The sequence below is a fragment of the Pongo abelii genome, chromosome 17 (genome assembly GCF_028885655.2).
Source record: "Pongo abelii isolate AG06213 chromosome 17, NHGRI_mPonAbe1-v2.0_pri, whole genome shotgun sequence".
Classification (NCBI taxonomy): Eukaryota; Metazoa; Chordata; class Mammalia; order Primates; family Hominidae; genus Pongo; species Pongo abelii.
Window position 1 is genome coordinate 24,623,426 of NC_072002.2, and position 17,702 is coordinate 24,641,127.

General features: G+C 38.6%; 1 non-coding gene across 1 annotated transcript; it reads left to right on the forward strand.

Annotated features, from left to right (window-relative positions):
* The first annotated feature begins 4,437 nt into the window (after window positions 1-4,437).
* Window positions 4,438-4,540, forward strand: LOC112130006 (small nucleolar RNA U13). Its single transcript, XR_002912329.3, has one exon. It is a non-coding gene; the product is annotated as a small nucleolar RNA U13 (small nucleolar RNA).
* The last annotated feature ends 13,162 nt before the right edge of the window (window positions 4,541-17,702 follow it).

The window sequence follows — 17,702 nt, forward strand, 5'->3', positions numbered from 1 at the left end:
TGCATGCTCCCCTTAGGGGTTTGAGCAGCAGGGCACAGAAGAAGTGAGCCACACCCCTATCACACACCCTGCAAGGGGGACAAGGGAACTTTTCTCATTTCAGTATGTTGCAGCTCTGTTGCTTGATGCATAAATGTTTAGGATTGCTATGTTCTCTTGGTGGACTGACCTTCTGTCATTATATAATGTCCTTTACTGTACCTGGTGATTTTCTATACTCTGAAGCATACTTTCTCTGATTTATAAAAAGAATTCCTGAAAAGAATTCCTGTTTTCTTTTAATTAATGTTTCCATGGTACATCTTTTTTCAAACTTTCATTTTTAACCTACTTATATTGCTATTAATAAAAGGGAGTTCAGACAGTAGATAGTTGGGACATAGTTTAAATCCACTCTGCCGATCTCTGTCTTATAATTGGTAAATTCACATAATTTACATTTATTGTAATTACTCATATGCTTAAGTATAAGTCTGCCTTTTAATTTTCTTTGTGTTTTTTCTGTTTTTTTTTTGTTTCTCTTTTTTTCTTTTTCTTGCTCACCTGTGGGTTACTTAATTTTTTTAGAATTCCATTTTTATATATTTGTACTATTTTGACTATATCTATGTGTGTGGATTTTTAATAATTCCTCTAAGTATGATATTGTACATATATAATTCATCAAAGACTATTGGTGTTGACATTTTACCAATTTGAGTGAACTGTAAAAACCTTACTTCCTTTAAGTCCCTTTGCCCTCCCCCATTTGTAATATAATTTACTAAGTATTTCCTCTGCATACATTTGGAACCATACCAGAAAATTTTTGCATTATAATTTTGACTTCAAAGTCAAACATAATTTAGAAAACTTAAAAATAAAAAAAAAATCCATTTACAAGTTTTGTTTTGCTTTTTCCATGTTCTTTTATCCTTCCTAATGTTACCAAGATTCTGCTTTTGATTTCCTTTCAGTTTCAAGAAACTTCTATTAGCCATTCTTTTAGGATAGGTCTGCTGGTGACAAATTCTCTTCGTTTTACTACATCTGAGAGTGAGTTAATTTTTTTTAATAAGTTCATTTCTAAAGGCTATTTTGGCTGAATATAGGACTTCAGTTTCTTTTCTTTTGTCACTGGAAAAATTTGTGTCACGTCCTTCTGGCTTCCATTGTTTCTGATGAGAAATCTGTCATTTAAATTATGTTTTCTTTTCTCTTGCTGCTTTAAAGATTTTTTTGTTTGCATTTAGTTTTCACAAGTTTGATTATATTGTGTCTTGGAAACTATTGCTTTGGGTTTTTATTCTTTGGGATTCACTCAGCTTCTTAAATCTTTAGGTGTATGTCTCTTGCTGAATTTGGAAAATGTTTAGTCATTACTTGTTTGAACACATTTTCAGCCCCATTCTCTTTCCTCTCTTCTTCCCAGACTTTCATTACATCAATATTAGATCTTTTGTTATAGTACCACAAATCTCTGAGGCTCTGTTTATTTTGTTTTTTTGAAACAAAAGGTTTTTTTCTCTATTGTTAGAATTGGGTAGTTTGAATTGTTTTATCTTTGATTCATCTGGTTCTTTCTTCTGTCTTCTCCATTCTTCTGCTGAACTCAGTTATCATATATTTCAATTCTAAAATTTCCACTTGTTTCTTCTTCATTTCTTCATATTTTTTTCTGTTTCTTTGTAGAGACTTTGTATTTTTTATTTGTTTAAAACATGTTCATAATTTTCTGTCAAAGCATTTTTATAATGGCTTCTGTAAAATCCTTGTTAGATAATTTCAACATCTGTGTCATCTCAGTATCAGTGTATTTTAATTGTCTTTTTTCATTCAAGTTGATATTTTCCTGGTTCATGATATGATGAGTGATTTTCACTTGTATCCTGGCTAATACACACACACACACACACATACACATACACATATATACATGCAAATAATATTGTATTACTTCATGCTATTACTGTCATTTCTTTTCTATGTATGTTATAAGCCCCACAACACACTGTTAGTGTGTTTGTTTTGTTAGTCGGTTCTCTTTTAAAGATAAGTATCTACTTTATTTAACTGTATTTTTATTTGTTCTAGCACACTTTTTTCTTTGTATACATCTAAATTTCCATCTGCTGTCATTTTTTTTTTTTTAAACAGAGTCTCCACTGTCACCCAGACTGAGGTGCAACGGCATAATCTCGGTTCACTGAAACCTCTGCCTCCTGGGTTCAAACGATTCTCCTGCCCAGTAGCTGAGACTACAGGCGTGCCCCAGCACTCTTGGCTAATTTTTGTATTTTTAGTAGAGATGGGGTTTCCCCATGTTGGCCAGGCTGGTCTTGGACTCCTGACCTCAAGTGATCCACCCATCTCAGCTTCCCAAAATGCTGGGATTACAGTTGTGAGCCACCACGCCCAGCCTCCATCTGCCATCTTATTCTTTCTTTCTAAAAAAAAACTGTCCTCAGTATTTTTGGCAGTAAATTCTCTCAGCTTTTGTTTGTGTAAAATTTCTTCATTCTGCCTTCATTTTTCTAAGACATTTTCACTGGATATAGAATTCTTGGCTGACTGATGTTTATTTTAGTACTTTAAAGATGTCTTTCCATTTTCTTTAGGCTTAGTTAACTTCTGATGAGAAGTTGTCTATAATTCTTATATATATTTTTCTCTGTGTGTAAGTCGTTCCTTTTGAAACTTTCTGGCTATCTTCAAGTTTTTTCTTTCATTTTTGGTTTTCTATAGTTTCATTATGATGTAGACAGGTATATATTTTTTAAATCCTGCTTCAGTTTTCCTGAGCTTCTTCAATCTGTAATTAGTTGACTCTCATTAATTAAAAAATAATTATCAGCCATTCTTTTTAAATATTTCTTCTGCCTATTCTCCTCTCCACCTTCTCCAATTTCATGTATTTTATGTTGTCCCATAGCCTTATATCCTTTGCTGTATTTTTTCTCTTTGTTCTTTCTTTGTGTTTCACTTTGCTTAATTTCTATTTACTTATCTTTAGGTTCACTGATGTTTTATTTTGATATGTCCAGTTTGCTGATAAACTCATTGAAATAATTCTTCATCTCTGATACTATGTTTTTCACTTCTAACATTTTCATTTGACTCTTGTTATAGTTTATATCTCTCTGCTGACATCCACCATCTGTTCATGCATTATTGTCTACTTGTTGTACTATAGTTTTTAGCATATTTAACATCTGTACTTACATATTCATTTATTAAAATATTTAACATCCTTATGATAGTTCCAATATCAGATCATTTCTGGGCCAAGCTCTGTTGAATGCTTATCAGCACTGCTACAGCAAAATGTGGTGGTGTAAATGCTGGCCATCATTATCAAAAAACGGAAATGCAGTGTGAAGATAGAAAGGGAAGAAATAAACCTATCATATTTTAAAACACTATGATCATAGAAAATTCAACAAAACCCAACCGAAATAATAAGAGTTTTTGGCAAGGTCAAATTTCAAAAAATTAGCATGTTTCAAGAATTAATTCATAATTCAAAAGTTAATAGCATTAACAACAATCAACTGGAAAATATTCTTAAAAAACAAAATGCCACTCAGAATTGTGACAATATCTGTAAAGCATCAGGAATTAGCAAATAATGAATAAAAGCAATTTGGAAAAATGTTAAAATTTAATTCAACTTTGTACAACAGAATCTGAATAAGTAGAGAGTTAATCATGTTCTTGGATGGACTTTTTGAAAGTATCAATTCTCCCAACATTGTTTCATAGCTTCAAAACGTCAATCAAATGCCAGATATACTTGTTAAACTTATTCTAAAATGGTTTAGGACATAATATTCTACTATGTAATAGTCTATGAAGGGTTAAGTCAATTTTAAAAAAGAGGAGCACAGAGTGGGATCTTGCTCTATGAGCCACTAAGATAAGCTTCAAAGACACAGTAGTAAAAACAGTATGGCACCAGACAAGAATAGACAAACAGGCCAATGAAATGGCATAAAAGGTCTCAGACAAGACCCCTTGTATATGGGAACTTAATATATGATAAAAGTAGCAGTATAGATCAATAAAGAAAGGAAGATTCAGTAGACATTTCAATGGTGTAGTGGTAAACCAGTTCCCTAAAGGAAAAAATACTTGATTTATTGATAATTCCCATGGTATAAAAACTCCCAGCACAGCCTATTTCAAACTGCCAACAATTCAGCAACCAGCTTGCAAAATTCCTCAATATTTAACAATTGGCTCTTGCCACATGGCACAAGCTGCTCCAACACATCCCTGGGTGGCTTTCTTTATGGAGGAAAATAAAACCAGATTCTTACCAACATCATTTAGAAAGAAGTGTTGCAGATGGGCAAAAGACCTAAGAAATGGAGATATTAACTATAAAATAATCAAATAATGTAGAAGAATGCAGTATTGACTTCTGGAGGAGGAAAGGATTTTTAAACATAACCTTAGATCCTTTTGTGGATCATAAGCATGATGATTGGTTTTTCACACTAACGTGTGAAATGTGCCTCCTTCAAGCCTTATTATAGCATTGGCATATTACCCATTGAAGGTGAAAAAAAACAAAACATAACATAACCTTAAAAGCAGGAAACCATAAGGCACAACGATTATATTAAAATTAAAAATTCATGTCCAATGAAGGATACCATGGACAAGACAAGCAGGTATGAAAACATAAGAGAGGATATTTGCAATCAATACGCTAAAAAAAGAGGCTAATATCTCTGCTAGCTAGGAATCTATCAAGAATAAGTAAAAGACGACTCAACCAAAAAATATATAACAAGTAATTCATGGAAGAAAAGTCCAAAAGGCTGACAAACATACAAAAAGATATTCAAAATTATTAGTGATTAGGAAACCATAAACAAGAGTGATAACATTTCTTTGCACTTAAATGAGAAATGTCAATTGAAAAAGCGAGAAAATGAAAATATTGGTGAAAATTTAGGAATATAGGAATCTCATGTGCTGTTGGTGAAAATACAGACAGGGCAGCCACTTTGGAGATTAATCCAGAAGTACTTAGTCAATCTAAGTATATTTATACCCAATGACCCCGCAACTCTACCAGAAATATATTTTCTAGACTATATACCACTTCTGGGTATGTATTCTAGAAAAATTCTAACACACTCCTATAAAATAACAAGCATTAAAACCTGTTATTTGCATAGACATAAGAGACAAAGTAGGTGTTCATTCCTGGATGAATAGTACAGCAACATGGCTATATATTAAAAACATAACTAAGTGAAAAAAGTGAAAAAATACCATGAGCTCAATCCCTTCATGTAAATTAAAAGTGTATGCACACAAAACAACATAGTTTTTATGAGAAGACATACAAATAATCAGATACACATAAAGCACCTTATAACTGCCGCATACAGAGGAGGGAGGAATGGAAGCGTGGAATGAGATCCTGTGCAGGCCAACAATACCATGAGAACTCAAAGCTCTACACCTGAAGTCCCAAACAGACAAAAGAACCATCATGCGGATGATGGGTTAAAATTGTTCTACGTGGTTCTGGGAGGACATAACTAGAGTAAGAGGCTAAATATCTAAGGGATCATAGATTTTTGCTTAATAAAAAGAAAAGAGGTTTCTTGGTGAAGCAATGAGTTCCTCCATATTGGAGATGTACATTTGTTGCTGAATGATCACTTAGTAGATGTTTTGGACCTAAATCTTGTGCACCTTCTCAGAGTCCCATAACTGCCTCCTGCTGTCCAAAAACACTTCCCACTTCCTGGGGCCATTTCTGCCATGATCCCTGAGCAGATTGCTGTCTGAGTTGCACCCTGGGCTCCAAGGTTCATGTGCCCAAAGGCCAAGTCCACATGTGTCAAACCACCACTCCTCTTCCAGATATGAATCAATGTAATCTCATGTGTCTTGGACTTTCACCAAAGAGCCAGTATTGCTACTGGGAAGTGTGAGGGAAATATCTTGCCTCGTGGTGAACCTTGACTAGTAAGAACTGGGAGAAGGGAGATAGCTTAGCAGACAAACTTGTTTGCTTTCTTTCATCTGTGAAATACCCCCAAAGAAGTCATTAATTTCAGCAACCTCTCGGAGAAATGCTCTGTGTCCTGTGGACACACCTGCCAAGCCACTGCTGAGTTTCTTCATGGCTGTCATGAAGCAGCAGCCAGCACACCCAACTGCATGGCTCCTCTCATTCCCTTGTCTTGTTTCCTTGTACGCACCTTTGGATTTTTACCTGCCAAGTTAAGGGCTAGTGCTTTAATCCTTGACTCTGGTTCTGCTTTCTAGAAGACCTTGCTAAGGAGCAAAAATGTTGTCTGGTGGACTCAAGCTGGATGTGGTGATCTGCGAGGCCACTTACACCTCCAGGGGTCTAAGGTTCTACAACTGTGACCTCATCTTCTGAACAGCAAGATTTCCCACAGGGCTTCTAATGCAATAAATCTTTTGCAAAACTGTGAATATAGGCTACCCATCTCCACTTTCCTTACCTCACATCAGATCATTAAGCTCTTCTTTATCCTTTAGGTGCCAGGGACCATGTGAAGCTTTCAATATTTGCCAAGAGTGATGACCAGTATGTTATTACATGTAGTACTCCAAGTTCCTGCAGCCCTCCTGAAGAATGATGAAATATTAAGGATCAGTTTTTGATAAGAATACTTAAATGAGAGTCAAGACAGTGCATGGCTCTATATCCATTGACGACTAATATGTGTGTTTTTGGGTAAGCTATTGAACTCTTTGTTTTTTCTGCCTTTAAAACTAGACAACATAGTGCTTGCCTGAACATATCATATAATCACAATGTAGGAGCTAGAAGCCTGCTACCTCTGACAGATGGGGCCAAGGAGAGGATTAGATAACTTCCAGGAGGGACTAGAGAGATGCAAGGAGTGAAAAGACAGGGAGCTGGCAAGTCTGAGCTCAAGGTCTTTATCTAGAAAAGAAGCTGAGTTTGCCTGCACACAGAGTGGGTGAGACAATGTGTTTTAAAATACCTACAGGATGCTTGACAGATGGCAGGTGTTCCCCAAGGAATAGTTAAATTTTATTCTATGCATTTTTTTTTACAATAAGGAGGAGAGATAAAATGTATATGACCTTGTTCAGTGAATGTTGGAATAAAGACACAGCCGTGCAGAGCCCTAAGGACTGATCATCAGGTCAAGACTCAGAGGACCTCAGCACAACCTTCTGGGGAAATCGTGTGGGGAGAGCCTCTATGATAAAGATGTTAGAAATTACTTGGAAGGATGCTTATGCCATGGTTCTGCTGATAAGAACAAGAGTGCATCTGGACCTTTGATTGTTTAGCAATGGAGCAAATTATGACTTGCTTTGAAAGAACTTGCTGGTTGAAAGCTGCTGGCTAGACTTCTTAACCATGCCATGAAATGGGACAATGGTCCTGATCTGATGAGGAACTTGAGAGTAAAACAGTTGCTCGGGACAAGATGATTGCAACTTGGGTTTCAGATTCTTATATTTCAGACAACACTAGATAAAATGTAGAGAAACTAGAGAGATCACACAGGAGGCTAATTATTGGATTCTTCAAGAAAATGGTGATTATGAATTCCCAACACAGGGAAAAAAGCCTTTTCTGCAGAATGATGAGTTTTTTAAGGATTGGCTTTTGAAAAGAATATTTAAATGGCAGTCAGGAGACTGGATAGTTTCAGATCCATTGATGACTAATATGTGTGTTTCTAAGTCAGTCACTGAACTCTTTGTTTTTCCGTTTTTAAAACCAGACAACATAGTACTTGCCCAAACATATCAGAGAATCATAACATAAGAAGCTAGAAGGGTGCCATCTCTAGCAGATGCGACAGAGAAAACACAGAACAAATCTAAACAGATGCAATTGTTATAATAGAACCTCCAGGGTGTGGGATGCAGGTCAAGGAAACATAGCCTGTGTGTTTTACTATCAACCTTGTCTTCCAAAGACAGTGTTTCTGGGAAAAGTGGCAACCCTGTCCAAGCAGCATTGTAGTCCTGACTTTTTGTTTAGTTGCTTTCCTTACAAGCTCATTTCTCAGGGATCAAGTGCTCCTGGGTTCTGGTTGCCTTTACATCCTTCCTTCCCTTTCCCACTCCCCTCCCGCCCGCCAGCCTTTTAAAAGCTGCTCTGGGAACTGGACCTATTTCCAAGCAATTTTGCATACACTCGACCTCTTCTAACATGTTAGGTTGTTTTTGTCAGGCTCAGTTTGGGAAGATTTTCAGAATAAAAGAGTCATCTCTCCTGTGTAGTTCTGCTCTCTTGAGAGCAAAGAAGGGAGGCCTTTGCTCTCTAATTATGAGCAATTCCCATTCCAGAGATTTCAGGCCCAGCAGGAGGGAAATAGGAATCCCCTGCTGGATAGCCTGGACCTGAAGGGCTGAATGGGGCCTGTTCATATTTGTGTCTCCAGTTACCTGCAGAATGTCTGGAGAAGACCTTCAGTAAGATGAGGGGTGTGCATTTTGCTACCCACATTTAGACAAATATGTAGGAATTCTTTATAGGGCAGTGACTAATAATCTGCCAAACATTAAAGTAGGGTTGCATTTATTTAAAGCAAAAGTTTTAAAAACACGCAATAAATAAGAGAAAAAGGCACAATCACCCTCCTAAATAATAAAATTAGCAATATTTAATTACCTATATTCACACTGAAATGAATAGTATTAACATGTTCATTTAAATTAAGACTGGTTCATTTAATTTATATTTATGAGTATATTTAATGGAAGGCAAGGGATACATGGCAAGCTTTCAAGACGGGAGCCAGGGAATCTTTTGATGCCTGATGCCCCAGGAAGGAGTACAGCAGATGCCTCCGAAACAATGCAGACAAACATTCCCAGCTTAGTGGCCTTTGTTCCATGTGGCCACAGTTCACCCCCTGCTCAGGACCCTGGGTTTGGGCCAGGAGGTGGCCCAGAGGGTGGTGAGACAGCCTGGGTGGGACTGAGCCCGAAGCTGACCAGAGGCTGAGGCCTGAGCCTAGGGTCACAGTGAACTTTAGCAGACCCCACGCCCAGGGCTCACTAACGTCAGCAAGGACAAGATCAGAGGTGAGGCTGGGCCCCATACAAGGGTGTAGGGTAGTGGCTGATGGCTGCTGAGTCCCCTAGCAATGACAACAGACACTACTTCAGCACTGCTGGCCATTTTGGGGACAAATTTTTTTTAAAGTATAATTAATTAGGATTCATTGCTCCTTCCGTCCCTTTAGTAATTATATTTTATGCTTTCCCTCCCCACAAGATTCTGGAAGATCCTGAAGTGGATGCCATGAAAAAGCAAAAACACAAGAAAGAGGGTCAGACAAAGGCTCCAGTAGGCAGACCTCAGGTCTTCGTCATGCCCAGTGGGTGAAGGCCGTCACAGAGAACCAGCAGACCGTGGGCTCCTAGCACAGGTGAACTCTGACTAATGACAACAACGGCTCACACTGGCTGGGGGCTTCTCTGTACCGGGCACTACTGTGATGGTCCTATGCACAGTCACTCATTTAATACTCCCATCAAAACTTCGAAGTGAGCATTTTTTGTTGATCCTGTTTTATAGGTAAGGAAGCTGGGTTGGAGAGGGTAAGGGAGTGAGCATTTTTTGTTGATCCTGTTTTATAGGTAAGGAAGCTGGGTTGGAGAGGGTAAAGGAACACACCCAGGGTTAAAATTCTTACAAGAAAGGATGAGCTGTGATGGGAACCCAGAGCTGACTTGAGAGCTGGATTGCCGACACCACCCAGCACTCCTTCTTGTGCATGTGATATTGGGGTATTATGCCATTTGCTTGCTCTGTGACCCAAAGCAAGTCACTTACTCCTCCCATATCATCACTTTCTCATCACTGAAAGAAGTGGGCAGGACATCAGAGAGTGCGTGGGCTGTGGAAAGGGCATGAGCCTGCTGCAGGGCACCTGCCATTCAATAGCTGGGTGGCCTAGAAATTGTCTATACCTCTCTGTGCCATATCTCAGTTAATCTACACAGATCCTGGGGAAGGATCTCTATTTTATTTATGAAAATAGCAAGGCAAATAAATGGGAGGGAGGTCTAGCAAGATGAGGCACCTGTAGTTGTCTGAATTATTCCAAACCCCAACATTTAAATATGAAACCATTTGTCCTCTTCTAATATTCTGTGATTCTTACATCTGTTAAACCTACTTTGAAGAATTAGTAGGAGGATTAAATGAGGCAATACTATTGAAAGAGCTTTGAAACTAAAAACCACCATGCAAATAGGAGGTCTAGCTGTGACAGAGAAGGTGCATCATAGCTCTCCAGCATGTGATGAATTTGCACATGTTCCAGGGCCAGAAGCACCCAGGTCTAGGTGGGAGAAGTAAAGGAAAACAGGTATTCTGCTCAAGTTATTCTCCAAGTGTTGGGCACCTTCCAAAGGAAAAGAATGCAAAATTATGAATACAAAATTACTAAGACTCTTTTTCGGGCTTTGAAAGGAGCTCATGGAAGTGAGGGATTGTGAAACTGAAGCTCCATCAGCTTCAAGATATCCATGTTTGTGGATTAAAAGAAACAATGTTGTTAAAATGTCCACACTACCCAAGGCAATATACAGATTAAATGCCATCCCTGTCAAAATTCCAACAGTATTTTCACTGAAATAGAAAAAATAATTCTAAAATTTGTATGGAACCGCAAAAGACCCCTAGTTGCCAAAAAATAAAAAAATGTTGAGAAAGTAAAACAAAGTTGGAAGCATCACACTGCCTAGTTTCAAATTATATTGTAAAGCAAGAATAAACAAACAGTATGGTACTCGTATAAAAATGGCACACAGACCAATGAAACAGAATAGAGAGCCCAAAAATAAACTCATGCATATATGGTTACCTAATTTTCAACAGGGCTACCAAGAAGACACAATGGGGAAGGATAGTCTCTTCAATAAATGGTGTTGGGAAAAATGAATAGCCACATGCAAAAGAATGAGGGCACCTTATCTAACACCATACACAAAAATAAAAACTTAAGATCATAAAACTCTTAGGAGAAAACATGGGGGAAAGCCCCTTGCTATTTTCCTTGGCAAGCATTTTTTTTTTTTTTTTATCTCACCCAAAGCACAGGCAACAAAAGCAAAAACAGACAAGTGAAGTTGCATCAAACCAAAAAGTCTCTGCACAGCAAAGGAAATAATCAACAAAATGAAAAGGCAGCCAATGGATTAGGAGGAATTATTTGAAAACCATATATCAGATGAGGGGTTAATATCTAAAAAATAAAAGCAGCTCAAACAACTCAGAAGTATAAACACAAATAATCCCGTTAAAATATGAGAGAAGGACTGGAATGGGCATTTCTCTAAAGAAGATGTCCAAATGGCCAGTGGCTATGTGGAAAGGTGATCAGCATCACTCATTATCAGGGAAATGCACATCAAAACCACAAGGACATTTTGCCTCACACCTGTTAGGATGGCTTTTACCAAAAAGACAATAGATGAGTATTGGCAAGGATGTGAAGAAAAGGGAACCCTTGTTCACATTTGATGGGGATGTAGATTTGTGCAGCCGCTGTGAAAACATATGGAATTTCTAAGAAAATTAAACATACAACTACCATATGACCCACCCATTCGTCTTCTAGGTATATACTCAAAAGAGATGAAATCACGACCTTGTAAAGGAATCTGCACTCCCATGTTCACTGCTGCATTACTCACAACAGCCAAGATATGAAAGCACAACCTACGGGTCCATCAAGAGATGAATGGATAAAGAAATTGTTATACATACACACACAAATGGAATATTATTCAGCCTTAAAAAAGAAGGCTGACACCATAGATGAACTTGGAGGACATTATGCTAAATGAACGAAGCCAGGCACAGAAAGACAAATACTGCATGACCTCTCTTACATGTGGAATCTAAAACAAGACAAAACAAAACAAAAAACCTCAAATACATAGAAACATAGATAACCAACATAGGTAACCAAGAGTGGTTACCAAAGGAAGGAGATGGGGAGATGGAAATCAAAGGATACAAACCTGCAGTTATATAGGATAAATAGGTCTAGAAATCTAACGCATAGCACAGGGAGCATAGTTGGTAACATTCTATTGCAGACTGGAAATTTGCTAAGAGAATAGACTTTAGGTACGTTTATTACAAAAATAAAATGGTAACTATGTGAGATGACGGATATGTCAGTTAGCTTGAATATAGTAACCATTTCACTATGCATATGTATATCAAAACATCATATTGTATACCTTAAATATATACATTGAAAAAAAAATCCAATCTGCTAAAGAAAAAAAAAAAAAAGCTGATTTCAAGGTTTTCAATGACTCATGCCAGGAGCCACACATGGAAAGGAAGAGCAGATGGTTTGTCCCACAGGTGGGGTCGCTGAAAGCGCCACGTAGGGAAAATAGGAGGCCCAGGGCTGAGAATGTTATGTGTGATTCTAAGAGAATCAATTCGATTTTTGTAACCAAAATCACTTTAGGAAGTTTTATGCTCAGCCCAGCCTTGTTTCCATGGCTCAAAACTTCCTTCATGGAGTAACTATAGACCCTAAAGTAGGTTCTGTCAAATGCTAAGCCATGGCCAGCCTGTGAATGGTGTTGAAATTTGTGGTATAAAAGAAAATCATTTTGAGCTGACCCTAGTGATAAAAGTAGGTGAACAACCTGGGTAATAATATTTTGGGGCAAAAAAATGAAAGAAGTATGAAGTACTAAACAGATTTTCTTTTGTGGTTAATATACTCATTCTGATAATATTTTCCACAAAGGGACAGAGGTCAACTTTCAGAAGATGTCCAGTAGCTCCTAAAATTGCTCTACGCATTTGGATGCTGCATATCTGGTGTACTTCCTTAAAAGGGAAATAACAGTGTGACATTTAATGAGTAATAAAACTATCCTAATATTCCATTTCCTCATAAAGATGTAGTGTTAATAACACTACCGATTCCTAAGGTTGTCATGAAGATTAAATGACAGAATGTATGTGAAGCACTAAGCACAGTGCCTGGGATATATTAAGTGCTTAATAAATAAATATTAACTAATTAATATGTTGGTGTTCAGCACCTTCCATTTTCAATTCACTCTGCTGGGAGCATTTAAAAATTATCTTATTTAACATGCTCATAACCATCCCAAAAGAGATTATAATCTATGTTTTGCAAATGAAAAACCCCAGTCTTGGAGACGTTGAAAATCTTCCCAGTATCAGGAGTAAGTGGTGAGCAGGAATTCAGCCCTGCAGAGGCTCCATGTCCAATGCTCTTTCTATTCTTTCTTATGCATTGTTTTTGAGCTATGTCCAGTGTAAATCCATGCAACTCTGTAGGCGCAGATGGACAAGGTGTTGCTCTGTCACATGACAGAGGAGGGGTTCCCCTCACCTACCAAACTGGGGAACTAAACTTGAACCTACATCTACTGCTTTCGAGTCAAGAGTTCTTTCTAAAGTGATGTGCACACTCTCTTGGAGCTGAGAATGTTATGTGTGATTCTGAGAGAATAAATCAGATTTTTGAAACCAAAATCACTTTAGGAAGTTTTTTGCTCAGCGCAGCCTTGCTTCCATTGCTCAGAGCTTCCTTGAAGAGAAACTGTAGACCCTAAAGTTCTGTCAAATACTAAGCCATGGCCAGTATGGCCAGACCAAGTCAACAAAGTTCATTGCTGGATTTCCAACCTGAAAGTCATAATTTGCAATCCTCACTTATTTCCTGAGATGTAGTTCCAAAACATTCATGCAATAATAGGAGATGAGCCTGGAAATTTTATTTACTGGGAAATCTTTATGATGAGCAGCAAATCATTTGGCAAGATGTCTTATCATCAGGATCCATTGTAAAGCATTTATGGAAAATGAATTTCTCTTTAGAAAAGATCTGCCAGTATCATATGCATGCTCTGGCTACAACTTTCCACTTCAGATTTCTATTCTTCTATATTTATTTAGAGTCTCTTCTGCTCAGAAGGCAATGATCTTTGTTTGATGATGAACTGTGTGAAATCCTCCCCAAGAAGTAGTCTTTGATGGAGTCACTTCTGCTCTGTAAGGAGGCACTTCACCATGTCTTTATTACTATACTTAGACAATGTTACCTGGGTAACTCCTGGTAACAGGTCATTTGCAACCCACAGATTGTGACATCTCTATCGCCCACAAACCATAGTATATGATTCTTCCATTACCATAGAGGTGAAAAATTTAAAGTCACTGCTCATTTTTAAGTCCCTATATAACGATCCCTGTGTGTGGATGCTTCTAGTGTTTAGACTGTTGGATAAATGGTTTTCTACTCTATTTACTTTTGGAGACTGGAGTTCATCTGGTGGAAATGGCCCTCATGGCCACCCTTCACCTTCCAGTGACTGATGTGCCTCTTGAATTCACAATGACCTAGCCCTATGCGTATTCTTGTGATTCTTAGAGGGACAAATGTCAAGGTGCATGTGTCCACTATGGGACAGTGCCACTGGGTGTTTTCCATTAAACAGTGGGCTCTATCGTACAGTGCTCTCATGATGCACTGTTACCTTTCCCACAACATCTCTCTCCCTGCTTACCTGGAAGGTACATGACTTGGTTATCATTAGTTTCTATAGTTAAGTATTAAGACAAATGTGGACTTCGGTTTTTTTCTTTTAGTTGATTAACGTTTAAAACAACTGGGCTTAGATATTTGAGCTGAAAAAGGAAGTAAGTTTGGTTAGTCAGTGCTTGGGGTGACTGCATTCATTAGTAAGCACATATTTACATAAGTTTCAGTGGAAACACATTTGTTTGTACAAATATGGAACAGAATAGGAATATGTTTACAGCATTCTCACTTGGCAACTCAGAAAAAGACTCATCCTGCAGACACACATACAAATCAACCCTCCTCCTCCCCTCCCCCAGTGTTCAGCATGGAAAGCTGGCCGCCCTGGTTCTTTATGGCTCATTTCTAAATGTCAAATTCACCTCTTACACGGAACCTTGGAGGTCATCTGGTTGAACTGATCCAAATCAGAAGTGTCTTCCCTGGGATCCCTCACAGGTGAACTTCCTGAACAAGTTCAAAGATAGCATCCTTCTTTCTTAGAAAATGACCATTGCTTTTCTGAACAACTGTTAGAATGTTCTTTTCATGTTGATGCAAAGTCTGGGTCTTTAGAACTTCTTCCTCTCTGTTCTAATTCTATCCTCTGGTACCAAACAAAACAAAGCATTTCCCTCTTGCCCACAATAGTGCTTCAAACATTTGCAGGAAGCTCTGTCATCCATCCTTTGTTTTTTGCTTCTGGTGAGCACCTCATTCTGTAAGTAGTCCTTTTAAGATGCGGTTTCTGCTTCTATCACCTCCCCAACCCCACTCTGGCAGCCCGGCCTTGACCTGGGACTTGGCCTGGCATAGAGGCGAGGACACCTCCTCATCTTGCAATATCCTTTTGGATTTCCTCCGACAGACTGTAAATACTCAGCTAACAATTAAAATCAGAAAGTAATTATTTCTGAATATAAATGTAATTACTAGGAAGTTATGAAAATGCATCTGATCTGCTGGATATGATGAGTCAGTAGGTTGGGTAGAGCTGTGTCTTCTGAAGTTTTATGTACTTTAGTCACTGTTCCTCCTTTTCTGCAGAGGTGAAGTCTATAACCCCAGCTGGCATTCTGCTAAGGCAGGGTTTCTCAGGGAGGAGTGGGAACAAGCCTGAAAATCTCCATCTCCCCAGAGGGGCAGAGTAGAAGTTTGGAAAAGGCTTCCAGATGACTTTGATATGCACATATCCCTTTTCTAGAATTGAGAACCACGGCCTCAAGGACCTCTCTGTGCTTTGGGGAAAGAGACCTGATTTGGTCCTCCTAGGTTCCTGAAAAGAAGTCCTCTTTACAGCCCCAGGTGAACCCACTTATGCTCATTCCTCCACTTTCTCAGAATCTTAAAAAAAAAAAAAGAAAGAAAAAGTTATCTATACACTTTTACAGCTGATTCTGGACTCTGATGTCCACACGCGAACTGTTTGTTAGGAATGCACGTCCCATATGGAGCCCAGCACCCCGGCTGTCTATGTTTCCACTCAGCAGGAACTGCTGTGTCCCCTCCTAGGATGCCCTGCCAATCTATCCTTTGATGTTTTCGGGGGACCCAAATGATGTCCAGATCCAAGTCCAGAAGGGATTACAGTCAGAGATCATTTTGAAGTTTAATGTCTTGGAACATTTTTTATTTCGAATTTGTTATTTTAAGTACACGTTGTGATTTAATGACTCTGGGATTTCAGTTTGTGGTTGAGGTCTGAGAGCTGAAGAATGCATGTTTAATTTTTTTCATCCTATAACCAGTGTTTCATCTTAGACTAAATAGATGCACATTTTAGAAATCCCACAGAATCACTGAAAAAAACACTGATGTTTATACAAATGCTTGCATGTTTGAGTGAATTTAACTAAAGGAAACAATCAGATCTGGTTCCAAAGACTTTATGGGACCCTACTAAATCCTTAATTTCTCCCTCAGCATTAATTTCTCCCTTATTTCTGTCTTCACAGGACTTTACGTGGATGTACAGTGCTGGGCTTTATTTGTGGGCACTAGGGTCTCCTCCACCGACACTGGTCTTTGTGGCTTCAGCTTGTAGCACAGGGAATATTTTCTCATTGGAGGGAGGCTGAGCTCTGGCTGAGTTTTGACGAACAGGTGGAATTTTCATCCTCGCTTTGGAAGTGGTGAAGAGAACTGGCTAAAGCTGGATGGATAAGGAGACAGAGAGTATGATGACAGAACTTTGAGAATCCAAAACCACACCCTTCCCCAGGAAGAAAGGGCAGGGGGCAGATGGCCTGTTCAGATTCCACAAAGTGTCTACTGAGGCAAGGCTACAGTTTCACTTGAAGAAATGTCTCTGAACACCAGAAAGGTAAAGAACTATTGGCCACACAGGACAGAATTGTCTAAAAGCTTCTCTTTTCTTGGCTGTGCTCAGTTTCTGGAGAGCAAGCCCACATATTATTCATCTCTGGATCAACGGTATAGAGCATGCCAACAACTACATGCACAATAAAAGTACATTAAATTTTAATGAACGAAAAAGTGAATGATTGAATGCTCAGGGTGGGTTAGAGAACACACAAGGGTAGTTCCCGTGGACTTCTCAGTCACACCAGCAAAGTATGTATATATAAAACAATACGCACATGAATTCCCAGTCACATGCGCAGAATTCCTAGAACCAATGATTTCTATTCCCACTACTGGGCATGAATATGCAAAAAAGTGGCAATATTCCCCACGTGGATGTAGAACATGTACAGAAAGTGAGACGTTACTGATAAATAAACACATTTCAGCTGGAATCTTGATTCCCAAAGCCACACAAAGAGACTGTTTTTAAAAGAATTGGTGAATTGAATGTCTGGAGATTTTTCCAAGTTCAGTGAATTCTATGACAATTGGAGGACAAATGTATTTTTTGGCACAATGCGACTGTGGGAATAGGTGGGGGAGAGGGTCACTCCCAGGCCCAGCAGCTGGCAGGGGAGCGCGAGCCATTTTAATGATAGTGGAGTGGAGAGCTGTCAGGGTTTCCAAGGGATTTTAATAGTCGTGCGGTCAGAGTTCCCTGAGTAAATAGCTTCCATTTCCACTCCTGCTGCCAGCTGGCCAAGTTGGGGACCACCTAAGTCGTATGCCCCCAAAGGAAATGGAAAGGCAGGTTCTCCAATCCGACAG